At 29.1% G+C, this 13,960-nt stretch overlaps 1 long non-coding RNA gene across 3 annotated transcripts in view; it reads right to left on the bottom strand.

Moving 5' to 3' along the window:
* Window positions 1–2,097: 2,097 nt before the first annotated feature.
* The window catches only part of LOC132740477 (uncharacterized), a 102,662-nt gene continuing 90,799 nt past the window's right edge, over window positions 2,098–13,960 (bottom strand). For all 3 annotated transcript variants that reach the window (XR_009627167.1, XR_009627165.1, XR_009627166.1), the window contains exon 4: window positions 2,098–2,177. This is a non-coding gene — a long non-coding RNA (uncharacterized LOC132740477). The remainder of the gene's footprint in view (window positions 2,178–13,960) is intronic.

Here is a 13,960-nt window from a genome sequence, read left to right as displayed (position 1 = left end):
AGCTAATCTTTTGAATTTTTTTAAATTATTTTGATAAATTTAAAATTCAAATTCACATTGACCGATCTATCTTAGCATTTATTGCATTTGTGATTAATAGTTCTCTTTGGAAGCAATTTAAAAGTAGATTATAAGTTAACCATCAGATTCTATTATTCAACTGTAAGTAAAACATCATCTTTCTCAACTATATCAAATACAAAAATAAATGGCAGGATGCCTTACAGCTTCGTTTAAGTACTAACTTAATCTTACTAGTGCATTAGGCATAATACTCAAAAACATTATTAACCCAATAGAGTTAATGACAGAAGTTTAAACAAATAATTTGCAATTTCATAAATGCGACAAAAGGCGAAAAATTATAAATAACTTCCCCACCCCCTTTGCTGAATAAGCAGCGCATCGGGAAAATAATCCAGGAACAGCTGTTTTGATTCTCTGACGATTGGCAGTTGTATATGACTTTGAGTTTAATGGTCATTTGTCCTTAACCACTGATAAATATGATTCATATATCACGCAAATTTGGTATCCGGTCATTTGCAGAGAAGTTGGTCAGTACTGGTTAGTTATTTGGCAACGCGGTTAGATGGATGATAAACAAAAAGAACATGTGATAAAATCGGAGTAAAATCATGAAAACAAAAAAACAAACAAAACCTAAAGATATCTGGCATATTTAAGCATATTTGTCAGTTGGTAAAAAACTGCGGGCTTCACTGTCATTAATTAATTGCAATAATTATAATATTATCACATTTATGTTAAAATCTGCGTACAGTCGGGAATTCAAATATAGAAACAAAAGCTAAAGATACCAGGCATTTTAAGCATATATTTCTATTAGTTTGAGTATTGGAAGAAAATCCTGCTGGTTTTAGTGTCATAAATTAATTGAAAAAATAATATTTGGTACTTACTTTGTTAACATTAAATTTGGAAAACAACCCTTTAATCGATATGTCTCAATAAGTTTAAACACACATTTATCAATGCATTTTACAACGATTACATTATTATCAAAATGCTTTTTGAAAACCAAAACAAGCGATTCTAGATGGACTGTAAGATAGACTACTACAAGTAGTAGAGTAAGTGGTATTATTTTATTTCAAAGAAAGAAAATCTTACGCAGACAACGGGTCTAGACTGAACATTTCCCATGTAACTTATTCTATGAATTTTATGATATCTTAAATGTAATGCAATTCTTAGCAAAATAAGACAATTTGTGTAATTTGCCTTTTGACATTCCAAGAATTTAATTTCAGAGCAAATGACCGAAGTGGTTAAATGTCTTAAATGGAATGCAGCATTTAAAGCAGCATGCCTCCAGATTCATGTTAATTTTCATGAAAAATTTAGAAATGTATTGAATTGTAAAATATGGTGCGCAGTGAACAAATAAAGTAATTAACATATTACAATCAGCACTTACAATCAAAGAAAATTACCAAAAAATCGTCAACATATGAATAACAGCCATTACCGCGTTAGCAACGCAGTGGAAATACGGTAATACAATATTGCAAAACCAGTCTTAAACTGCACATAACATGTAAAATATAACCCGGATCTTGGATAGTTTTTACATTTCATTAAAATGTATTACTATATATTGATTTCCTTGAAATATTTTGGCTCATCTGGAGGCGTGCATCTTTAATTGTTTACAATAATTTGAGACATTTCTGTGTCTACAAATGTACCATTTGACACTCTGATATTATTACTTCTGTGAATAACTAACGTGATTAGATTTTCTAATGTAACTAATAATGAACATTTGACAACGCAACCTCTTCTGTTCTATACACAAACTGACAGCTAATTTCCGCAGAATAGATCTTTATCTAGCGGCAGACAAAAACATGTAATTTTCTATAAGACGAAACTAAATTCCCCCCTTATCTAAAACAATTTTAATTCTAAAGAAATAGTAAACAAAAACGTTTTCTCTAAATTCTCACGTTAAAAATACGTATATTTTTACAGATTCTTGACCTAATATAAACATAATTTCAATATTTTGTTTTGTTTAAAGAATTAATAAGACTTTTAAATCTGCAAAAATGTTTAAATATGATAACAATATTTACCAATTAGGAAGGTACCGATACAATGTTTTCACCCAAGGGCAGCTTCTACATTCACCAAGTTTAAATTGTCACTATCTGGAAAAGAAGAGGGAAAATTTCAATTAATACAACATGTTTTCGATTTAATTATCTCATGAATGATTTTTGCTACATAAAAACAGAAATTATTTTGAAATGTTTAAAATAAAGCCAATGATACAAAAGATAATTTCATCTCTTTATGTTACAGTAGCGATTGAAATACGTACGGATCTTTCACTTCACATCATTTGCTTTCATGAACGTATTGCATTTTAGTCATCCACAAATAATAGATAGTTATACTAGTAACATTTGCTTTGTTGCCCGCAAAATTTAAAATTTTAGAATTACAGATTTCTCGATAAACTTTCTTTGTCTTTTCTATATATTGCCTTTTTGTGTAACGTCAAACGATCATATTTAAAATCGCAAAAAAGAACACATTACCCCGTCATAGATTAGAGTGAATGTAAATTTGTATTTCAAGAAGGAAAATAAATTATACAACAAGCATGGACTCTTCACTCTTTTTTGTAAAGTTCCTTTCATATTCATTTAAAAGGTTGCCTAAATTTGTTTATTTTTACAATGTGACCAACGTTTAATTTAATATAAACTTTATAAGACTGTTTCAGTGTTTATAAGCACCGCAGGGACAGTGTTCTGTTATAATTTAAGTGGATAATTTGGACCCACACTCATCAAATATTTACATAACAATTTGAAGTTGAAAAATTTTAGGGTGTTAGCCTCAATAACCGAACATTACAGGTTTTATATATCACACTGTGATACAACAACATAAAGCAAACAAAGTCAATCTGATCTAATGATAGTATCATATATAAATCAGGAAGATAATATACAAATTTATTGCATTATTCTTACAATTATTTGAAATATAAAGAACACAAAATCAGTAGTCTGTAAGCAAAATTTGTCTCGAATATTAGACACATTTTTGCCATTATCGGCGGTTGATATACCTAAGCGGCTATCCTGGATACTAAACCAGTAATTACCAATTCCTCTCCAAAGTAACACAATACAATCCAATATGATTTCTAAATCAGCGATAAGAGAAAGAAATACTATAAAACTCAATACCTAAGGTGAAGTAACACCGAGTAAAATCTCGCCCAAGGACCAAAATGACGACCCCGAAACATTAGATATCTAAACATTAATAACAATTCTTTTAGTCAGTTTCTTTTGATGTCGAGAATTCAATGCAGTCGAAATTTGCATTGTAATATATCAAATACATTCTCACATATCATATTTAAGCCAAAGGAAATTGATATATGATCAATAAAAACAAAAAGAAAACGGAGTGACATTTCTGTATAACAACAACCGTATGTAGCGCAATAAACTCATATCAGAAAAACATTCACATTTTGATCTCGCTAAAATAACAGATGATGATAACAAGCATGTGTTAGGCATAGTGACATGTCAGAAAATCTTAGAAAAAAAAAGTTTGTTTCCAATAGAAAGTAGTCGAGTGTTCATGCATTGTTTGTGTGATGTATTTTAAATCTGCGTTAGTTCAGGAAAGTTTTTACATAAAACATAAGAGTAAACAGTGATTAAAGCAAGTTTTATAAATCACCTGCTGTTATCCAATTAATGTCGATTACTCAACATTACAAATGGGCTTAACAAGGAAATTTTCAGACATTTTACAAAATGCTTTTGAACTCGACATTCATTTTAAAAACATATACTGTTGTTGATTAAATGGAAATATCTATAGAACACTTCATGCACTCCTATTTGCCAAGAGAAGATATAGTTAACAAAAAGAAAGAGAAAGTGCATCATGTACATATAACATATGATTGGAAGAGATCTGTGAAAGGAATATCAATATCCAAAAACAGATATTCCATAAATCTAATTATTTAAGAAATCACATGCATTTCATTACCATCTATTTAGATATAAATTTTACAAGTATAATACTCATAACTTAAGTTTAAAGAAAAACAATTTTGATTATTGCTTCAAATTGTAAGTGAAGAGTCACTTAATACGCGTAAGTAGGACCAACATATACTAGCAGGAAAGCCGAAAAAGTCTTCCTTAATTCAATGCTTTTTACATGCTTTTGTGCAATATTTTTATGTTTGTTTGTTTTTTAAAAATCATTTTTCAAAAATATTTAAGTCCAATTTAAACTGTTTTCTTGATTTCCAAATGAAAAGTCTTAAATAATTACAATTAGTATCGATTAATACATTATGTCACTGCACTCACTAAATGGTACAAATTACTATAACTACTGTTATTGTAGAATTATGGTTTTAATTGAGACACAATTTGACTAACCAATAGTTATAATATGACCATATACTTATTTTATTAACGAAATTCCACTGAGGTCCTGATTTTTTGCAGTTCTTTTTATTTTACACAATAAAAACGATTGTTATGGTAGTACGAGGTATGGGAATGACCTGAAAATTTGCACATACGTTATTGGGTCTAGACCTGCATTAAATTGTACAAAAATGATTCCAGTCCTGACACGTCAAACCATCTGCGGAGTCCCTTTTTCCGATGTATCGTTTAAACAAAATGAATAAAACGAAGCTTGAAAACATAATAGTGACACAATGAATGCCTACAGTTTATAGAAATAATTCGTGGGAACAAAATGCATACTTGAAAGCATTTTAATAAACACTTCTTCACAATTATTCGAAATTGAGGTTGACATTATTTCTTTCACTCACCAAAAATGAAGTGCACTGTCTGATTTAACATTCGTAAAAAATATTTTTCTCTACAAAATATAAGTATACTTTGTCACGATTCTTATTCATTAGTTGGACTTTTATAAATTTCTTATTCTTTGGTATCGATCGGATATTTGAAATATGGTATTGGTCTCTTTCGTTTTCGTCATAAGACGTTCATTCACAACAATGGCTATGTACATAACAAAAACATTTAGTTAACTTAATGCACATGTTTTCATTGTCAAGTTGAGCTGAATAAATTATATATTTTAAAAGATGGACTGTTATATTGGTAATTTACCAACATTTAATATTTGAAAATGTTTCGGATGAAAAATTAATCTGCCTAAAATATAAAAATACTACCCCACAATTTTTGTAAAATGAAAGTTTCTGGTAAAATCAAATGGATATTATTTACGAAATTATTCATTTATTAAATTATACATGTGCAATAATATTATACATGCATATGATAATAAAATGGAGTTGATCGAACTACATAAGTCGTAAATTCATTAGTTCATTGAACTTTTACTTCTTATCTCGGTTCTTAAGCACGGTCCTAAATTTTACGTAAAGAAATGTCAAGTTTTATTAATCACATGACTGAATAAAATAACAAAGATGGAAATTAAAAGTTATTTTCGTCCATAAACAGATACTCTTCGAAGGTTTTACGTTATGGGAAAAGTTCCAACAAATATTAACAATTTCCCAAGGCATATTTCATCCAAATCTGATCTGAAACTGTTCATTAATAAGGCCAAGAAGAGTACCATTTGCCTCAGTAAAGTGAAGTACTGTTGAAACTTTTGATAAAACTTATAAAACTTTTTTTTTTTATTTATTTTTTGTTTGTTTTTTTTTGCGTCTGTTTTTTTATCTGTTAAGTTAAAGTCACACAGGCACAATTAAGGTCATAATGCTATTTTCCAGCTCTACAAGAGAAGATAGGTCAGATAATTTCAGTTATCAGATAGTCATAATTGGTCAAGTAGAACAATTTACACTTAAAATTATTTGGATAACTTACACAGTGATCAAATATTTATAAACAGTTTGTGGTTAATCTATTTGCATAGGATACGACTCTATGAAATTAGATACAATATCTAAATATAACAATTTAAGTCTTCAATAATATAATGTCATTAAAGTCGGTCTGACCTGATGAGAACAAACAGAAATATTAAAGAGAAAGATACGCAAAGTTGAGACCATTTGCAGTACAAAGATTACGAAATAAAGTGTTCAGCTAACCAATATTGTCAGTCAAACCAATAGATAAAAACATCAAATAGTGAGATTCGATTAAGTAATCTTTACAAATAATCTAAACAACTTTGCAATCCGTATCATTTGTGTCATTATATGAATAAATTTTAGATGTTCATATCTAATATTAATCAAATTATTTTAGGTAAACACAGAAATACATTTGACATCTAAATATTTACATCGTTTATCAACAGACATATAATGTCAATTTACTTATTGAATGTTACTTTAGAAAAAGGAATGTAAGAAAACAATGACACCAGTCCATTGAAAAAAATGATACATGTCTATTCTTTACTGCTCATTTTAATATATTCCAAAAATATAAATTTTAAACAAACATCAACCTTATAAAAGAGAACAAATGCCAAAGGGCACAGTGCATACTTATAGTCTCATTGACGGAAAATAGATCTACGTATTTAAGTAGACATCTGATTATGCACATCATTATTTTGGACCATCAATGAGATTGTTTCCTTAAATAAACCCTTTGGAAAGAATAATTTTAATGGTTGATTTTAAAAAGACGTAAATAAATGTAATAATGTACAACCTAACATTGTACTGCATCATTTTTCCAGTCTTACAAGAGCATATAAAGAAATAATTTGATATTCTAAAGTACGATAACCAACTCCTTTAAATTCAAAAGCATATCAAAATCTTTTATTCTCACATTGATCTACTATCATATGTTATCATGAAAATATGGGACAAGATGACCAGAATTAAGTCAACAAAGGATTCCATGTACAAATATTTGCACAAAAATTATTGGCTTAACCAATTTCGAGGGGTAAATATCTGGAAAAAGCCTATATCTATCAAGCGTATATCATTTGACTTATATTATAAACTTAGGTCTTAATAACATACATGTACTTTATCCAGAAAAACGTATCTTACCAAACAATGGTTTAGAGAGCTATCATATATTCATATCTCATGTGTCTTTCATAAGGAATGAATCCTGTTAGCAGACGGTTCGATAACAAGCAATGCGACCTGAGGCTAAAGGAACTTCAATAACATATTTACAAGGAACACAAATAAATGAAAATTGAAAGTTTTTTAATGGATCTTTATCAGTCTTATGGAATTGGAGCCAGAATATATAAATCATTCAGCTAGAAGCGTACTTATGGACTGAATATATCAGTAAATAAAATGAATAAGAAAAAATAATAATTTCTCATGTTAAAAAAGTATTGCAACATTCAGAAGTAAAATGCTCTTTTCAATGGCATGAGTTTTTATATCAAACTATTTCCAAAAGACAATGCAAAAATCAATGAAACTTCAAACTTAGAAATGCACGTAAATCAACAATGCTTTTAAGAGTGAAATTGTGTAACTCATGTGAACGTACTATTATACGTGGATAAAACTAGTTTCCGAAATAAATTTATTTTAAAACTGCCTTTGTTTATTCCAATTGGAAAAAAATATGATTTTCAAATAAGAAATCATAAAAAATGGATGGCATTTAATTTCTGATTGCAGAATGATTTTCACAACTTATCAATCTTTATTTGCCAATTAAATAGAAATACCTGAATGAAAACAGTAAGCTAGCTTCTTTCATTCATGTACCATATATACCAAAAGGCGTTTTCGTACAGACTCATGTACAGACTCAATCAAACCGAGTCTGCAATTCTTATGTGATTTTGTTGTGATTAATGCTTCTGAGTGATCACTTTGTTTCCAGATTTTAATACTTAACAATAGCAGGTGTCAATTGCTGTGTGGCAGCTGTAAAAGGTTGCCCCGTACTTCAATTCACTGTTGTAATATTTTTCTGGTCCTTCAGGATCATTGATGCCAGCACTATTAAGTGTTGAGAATTGAGTACCGCTAGGGGCGTGAGGGATGTTGCACGCATTTATTATCCCTCATTTACAGACTCAATCAAACCGAGTCTGCAATTCTTATGTGATTTTGTTGTGATTAATGCTTCTAAGGGATCACTGTGTTTCCAGACATAACCGCCTCCGTGGTCGAGGGGTTAGAGTCGATGACTTCTAATCCAGTTACCTCTCTGGCGTGGGTTCGATCCCCGGGAGATGCTTTGGTAGTTTAGCGCGGAGGAAGGTAGTCTAGTACTGGTGTAACTCTCCAGGAACGATGGTTAGGAAACTACCCGCCTATATGACTGAAATACTGTTGAAAAAGGCGTAAAATGAAACAAACAAACAAACAAGTGTTTCCAGACTTTTATCCTTCAACATACACTATATTAAATACCAAAAAGTATTGATGTTGATTCTACATGTAATGCCAATAATGTATCAATTACTGTTATAAAATCACAGACAATGCAAGAATCAATATCTCTTCAAAGAAAAAACTACGAACTTCGAAAAGCACGTAAATCAACAATGCTTTAAAGAATAAATCTGTGTCACTCATGGGAAGGTTCTATTATGCGTGGATATAACTAGTTTCCTTTAAAACTGCCTTTGTTTATTCCAATTGAAAAAAATATGTTTTTCAAATAAGAAATCATTAAAAATGGAAGGCTTTTAATTTCTGATTGCAGCTTGATTTTAACAACTTATTAATCTTTATTTGCCAATAAAATAGAAAATACCTGAATGAAAACATAAAGCTATCTTCTTTCATGTAACATCTATACCAATAGGCGTTTTTGTAAAGACTCATGTACAGACTCAATCAAACCGAGTCTGTAATTTTTATGGGATTTTGGTGTGATTAATGCTTCTGAGCGATCACTTTGTTTCCAGATTTTAATACTTAACAAAAGCAGGTGTCTAGTGCTGTGTGACTGCTGTAAAAAGTTCACTGTTTTTAAAATATTTTAGTCCTTCAAGATCATTGATGCCAGCAATACTAAGTGTTGAAAATTAAGTACTGCTTAAGTCGATGCTAGGGGGCGTGAGGGATGTTGCACTCATTCATTATCCCTCATGTACAGACTTAATCAAACCGAGTCTGCAATTCTTATGTGATTTTGTTGTGATTAATGCTTGTGGGTGATCACTTTGTTTCTAGATTTTTATCCTTCAACATACACTATATTAAATACAAAAAAGTATTGATGTTGATTCTACATATGATGCCAATAATGTATCAATTACTGTTTTACAATCACAGTCAATGCATTTACATTTAATCGACGTGTGCAAACAATTTAGAGAGGGATACCTTTGCATTTTAGTAGCCAGGGGCTGCTGTTAAAACCTCTACATTAAAGAACAGTAACAATTTTACAAATTTGTTCATAAAATGTCTTAATCTTAAATAAGAATAAAATATCCAAATGTAGAATCCATACAAGACAGACATGATTCTTTTTAAAAATAATTAATTTGCCCATAATCATTTTCAAAAATGTCTATCTTTGTTTAGATAAAAGTGTGTTAAGTGTTTTAAATTAAAGACCACTTACTTATCCTGCAATCATTACAGTTATCCGTTCGCACTTTCTAATGAAAGGTCAGTCTTCTCGTTTTCTAAAATATTCGTTTAGTATCATTAATGCTTACAAGTCAGGGATCTAATGATTTCTTTAAGGTTCACTTTTTATTTTTTTTATTTTTTATTATTATATGTTTTTTCAAATATTAAATATATGAGTCATAATATACCTAGAGCTTAGACAGCAATTCTAAGCTAATTCACTGATAATTTTCCTTACAATGATATGAATAATAGTGTGAATCATACCATTACAATTTGTCTGCCACTATTGATGGCTTATGGGAGTTTAAAACATTAGAGAAAATGTGGCTGTTCATTCAACTCAATTCTTACCAAAAAGACATTAATTGACAGTAATCAATAACTGGCTTGCAGTCTCAGTTTTACGTCAAACAAAAATCAAATAGATCTAATTGAATATTATATGTCATCAACTATTATTTAATATTAATATTAATGGAACAAGGCATGAACAAATTAATTGAATGAGTTTCAGGAGATGGTCAGATTTGTTCTACCCCTCGGATTAATGTTAATACATGTAAAAGATCGGGGACTACATTTATGTCGGTGAATGTGCTATACAAAAAGCGGTGATGATCATTATTACAATAGTTCCAAAATATGGAATATATTTTATCTATTGTTTACATTTCGCATCCTAACTCTGTCCCTAAGGAAATTACCTTAAACTTAGATAAACATATGTAGTTTTTCACAAGTTTAAGAATAAAACAGTAATATGGCTTGTGAAAATGATATATTTGTTTATAATTCATTCATGATATGTACTTAAATAATAATAAGGTGGCGCGTATAATATAAGTGTAAGAATTTTTCAACCATTTACACATTTCTTTTCAATAAACATTATTTTTTATTTTGTTTTGTATTCACTGTACAACTTTAGTAGAGCCTATTCATTGTCAGACATTTTCTATCATAATTATCATAATGCATGTGTAATAAAATTTGTGATGTTATTACATATGTACAATCAAGGCTTCTTGTGATTGAATAATTTATGTGCAATATTTGATAATAGTAATTAATTTGCCTTTCTATTGTCATATGATAAATGCTAAGGATCACCATGCAAATAAGTCAGCTTTATGCCTTCTTTTTGTGCTATCATTAGTTTTTTTAAACTTAAATAGTTACTTTCTCAGAATATATTTACATGTTACAATTTACACTATACAGAAAGCAATTAAAATATTAAAAAAGAAAAAAGAATTAGAATGAAAGACAACGTGTCTTATGAAATTATTCTCCTGTCATACTTGGTATTGAATACAATATGGCATCAACACATGCACTTTCATGTTCACGTGTATTTCTTAATTAATGTTGACATTGAAATTGTATCTACAAGTTTTAATAAAAAAATCACATATCATTCAAAAAAATATTTGCAATAATTTACTTTTATGTAAATATTTTCATGCAAATACTACTAAGAGTACGAAACAAAACAAACTGTGGCAAGTTTGACATGAGCGGTAATTTGCATTTATAATATACATGCATATACATAAATGAACAGGCTCAATTATACGGATCTTGCACCATTTTAAATATTGTTGCTTTGGTCGTCCCCAAGGGTTTCCGTTTTAACCCTACCGATAGCCTGTAATTTGCTAATACAGAATAATAATGGATAAGTGTATTTACAAACAGGTATGAAAAAAAAAATACAAAATTGTATGTACATCGTATTTTTACCAAATCATCAACTGAAACTGTCTTCATTACTCGACATTATGAAATCATTCAAATGATGAATGAACTCTTCGGATGTTAGCGTAAATAAATTACTAAAATATGTCAAAAGCATAATGACAGACATGTCTACACATATATTCAGTTCATCAAAACTTCATACAGACGGCTGTTTAAAATTGGCAATCCTTTAAGTAACAAGGACTACACTAAAACACAAGACCATTTTACAAATTGAGCATAATAAGGATTAGTTTAACTATGGGTCAATTACTTACACAAACAACTAATTATTGAACCCCAATAACTCTTAACACATAAACTCACCTACTTAACGCTTACATCAGATAAATTTACTCTTCAGATAAAAAGTCAATTTAATCAATTATGTTCAGAGATGCAATAAATGGATGAGCATAGTTTGTACTTATATTCATATTCATGTGGTGATCACGCTCGTTTTAAATTTGATACATTTGTACATATCTTACATAGGTTAATCAGAAATAATGAATTGTATATACGTAAATGATGCATTTTCACTTGTGCTGGGAAGTTAACGTGACTCAACATGTGCCGACTTAATGTAATAATGCACAAATGACATTCCTGAAAAAAATTAGCTTATTTCACAGCAACATTAGGTGTTCATTAATTGTGTTTGAAAACTTCACTATTCGATCTGAGTTGAATGCATTTTGATAAATAATAATTCTCGTTGGGTTTTCTTCCTTTAATAGTCTTTTTAGATGTCATTAACTGAAATAGATCATGTTGAGGGTTTTTTTCAAGCTTGAAAAATATAATTTGTTCAAAGGATGTCTTAAAATTCATACTTCATTAATCACGCAACATGTTGTTTAATGAGAGACATAGCCAACCAAAAACAAAAAATAGTGTTAAATTAATGGAATAATTATGTTAACATGAAATATAATAAGTTTTAACCCAACTTACGTGTTATGTCACAACAAAATCATAACGTGATGTCATCCATTTTGCAAACAAAAACGACTTAGAAATCACTAATTTCTACCTAAATGTTTACTCAATAGAATAAAACCGTATATTTTAAACTGTATTTATCCAGCGAATCTAGCAATCCTTAATTGTATCGATGAAAACGTTTTAATTGCCATTGAGAATAAAGTTTGTCCTGTGTTTTCCTATTAGACAGTATCTCATGATTGACATTCCATTTCCAAGTGGTTAGGGTCAAGATGTAAATGTATCGAATCGGAAGAAATATCTGACTTGACTGATACAGTTTCATTGCATACAATCTTTCTTGACCGTCAGTTATAGTCATAGGAATGTTCAATATTTTGAATGAAATATTTTCAATTATTATACAACAAATCAAAGTATATTATAGCTGAAAGAACAACCATTTTGTCTGTACTTGATATAACATCATAAGCATTATTACATTGAAAACTGCTTACTTCTCATCCCCCGTGTGATTATTTATTTATGAAAACCTAAAATTGAAAAATGACATTCAGCAAGGTTGTTATCTTAATGAATGAATATTTTTTATAACGTTGTTAATTCTCCTGGTAAAACATAACGGTGTAACAATAATGTAATATAAATTGCATTTCTGTAGAACAGGCTCAATCAAACAGAGCCTGCATTATATTCAATTTTGTCGTTTTAGCCATTATTTAAGGATTCCGTTTTATCTTCTTCTGTATTTTACTTATCTGTCTTAATTTAAAGTAAATTGGTCTACAGTCGTCCATCAAGCATTTCAAATGTTGATAAAAATCTGAATGTTTTCATCAAATAATATTTTTGAAAAACAATGTTGGCAGACTTATATGTGATTTATAATGAATAATTTTATTACGAAAACGTTTTTTGTTTGTTTTAATAATAAAAACTAATTATATTCATCTGCTATGTATAGATATATTTTATGGGATTGTATATCTCACACCAACAGCATCATTATATTATTTTTTCTCGTTTTTATTTTGTCATGTCTGATACTTAATCATTTCAATATAACTATTTATGGTATTACAGATGTACTATAATTATAAATTCTATTTGAAATTATTTGTTAAGTTAAGTGTTTAATTAATCTGATAATATTTAATCTATATAATATCTATATATAATATATCATATAATATATAATATTATCAGATTTATTAAACACTTAACTTAACAAATAATTTCAAATAACAATTTCTAACTAATATGGAACTTGGCATGAAATCTGAAAATGAGATATATATATTATTCGGTCACTTATCAAGGGGGGTTAGTCTGACCCATTTAGTGGAAATACTAATATTATTATCAGAACATTTATTAAAGATGTAAGTTAAACCAATATTATATTAACTCTCTCAACTGATCAAAATATGATAGTTACTTTGATTTCAATGACCAATATTTCACATTTGATGTGCAGAGTGAGTAATGGCATTTCTGAATTGTGAATAATTATTAAATATTAGCTAGATGAAGGAAGGCTGAAGAAGTCTTTATAATGCTAATTTATATTTTTGTCAGTGTGATTGCATTTTTGGCTATGTTATCATTTCGATGCATGAACGCGTCGCAGTTTAAACACATATCAAATTGTGAGATTTGATAAATGAATAATTTCCATTTACCTACGATATC

Source organism: Ruditapes philippinarum, unplaced genomic scaffold (genome assembly GCF_026571515.1).
Source record: "Ruditapes philippinarum isolate M1 unplaced genomic scaffold, ASM2657151v2 ctg550_1_1_1_1, whole genome shotgun sequence".
Lineage (NCBI taxonomy): Eukaryota > Metazoa > Mollusca > Bivalvia > Venerida > Veneridae > Ruditapes > Ruditapes philippinarum.
The sequence above is the reverse complement of the archived record's forward strand: the minus strand, read 5'-3'. Positions and strand labels throughout refer to the sequence as shown.